We start from the raw sequence: 1,262 nt of genomic DNA, 5'->3' as shown, positions 1-1,262 counted from the left end.
AAAATATTTTGAAAATTTTTATCATTTATATAAAATTAAAATATAAACAACCAGTGAAAATTTCACGTATGTACGGTAATTTGTTTTAATGTTACACCAAAAAACCGAAATCAATTTTCTCGAAAACAGATTTTGCATAAAAATTCCCGTTTTTCCCTTAACTTTTCTTTTGTGGATCACGGCGCTTTTGAAAATTACTTGAAAAATTTTACTTTTGACCCCCCAAAGACAGACACAAAAAAAAATAAAATCTTCCACACAAGTTATAGGAAACCTATTTACGGTGCAATTAAACATTTCAAATGTCAAAACCATTGAAAACTGAATTGTGCCAAGTTAAAATTAAATATATACACATATTAAATTGGTAGGTAAACATAATAATACCCGCATTATACATATATTTTTTTTCAATTCGCAATAGGCATACCTATAGGTAGGTACTTAATAATTCGAAACTGTAACGCGTTATTCTATAGAAATTACTTTTGAAAAGTAATTTCCATTACATTTTCGTTACTTGGAAATAATTTTAAAGAAATTACGTAACGCGTTACAAGCAAAGTAACGCCGTTACAGTAACGCGTTATTTTCGTTACGTTACTACCCAACACTGTAAATAATAACATTAAATTAAAATATATGTATATATAATATTAACGCGAAACCTGACTTTGGGAATAATTCGTTTAATAATAAACTATATGAAACTATTGAAACATATGAAAACTACAAAACAATAAATAATAATATTATCAATATTACTACAGTTTACATAGAAACAAAATTACGAAAACTGAAAATAATATTTTTATAGAATTTAAACTTTGAAGACAAATACATAAGCCATAAGTATAATATTATTTAAGTAAACTTCCAAAAGTAAATGTCTTATCTTCATCAGTATTATATATATTATTTATATAATATATAAATAGATATAGACGTATAGACGTATAGTATTGTACACCATAGTATCATACATATTTTTATATGCAATATTTGCATGATCGCTGATTTCAACAACGGTGCCCCTGCAGGGTCGGGTAAGCCCTCGTGCAGTCGTCCGAGCCATTGTTTTTGAAGCGAGAGATAAGACCTAACTTAACCTACAGTAGCGCGATTATTCCAAAAAAACTTCTACTTGTTACAATGTTACTATTATAATTGTTGATTGACACTTACATGCACTACTCGCACACTATAGATCAGGGCTTGAAACCGTTTTCAAAACCGATTTCAGAAACCAAGTATAAACCGTT

Source organism: Acyrthosiphon pisum, chromosome A2 (assembly GCF_005508785.2).
Source record: "Acyrthosiphon pisum isolate AL4f chromosome A2, pea_aphid_22Mar2018_4r6ur, whole genome shotgun sequence".
Taxonomy (NCBI): Eukaryota; Metazoa; Arthropoda; class Insecta; order Hemiptera; family Aphididae; genus Acyrthosiphon; species Acyrthosiphon pisum.
This window is presented reverse-complemented; position numbering follows the sequence as displayed.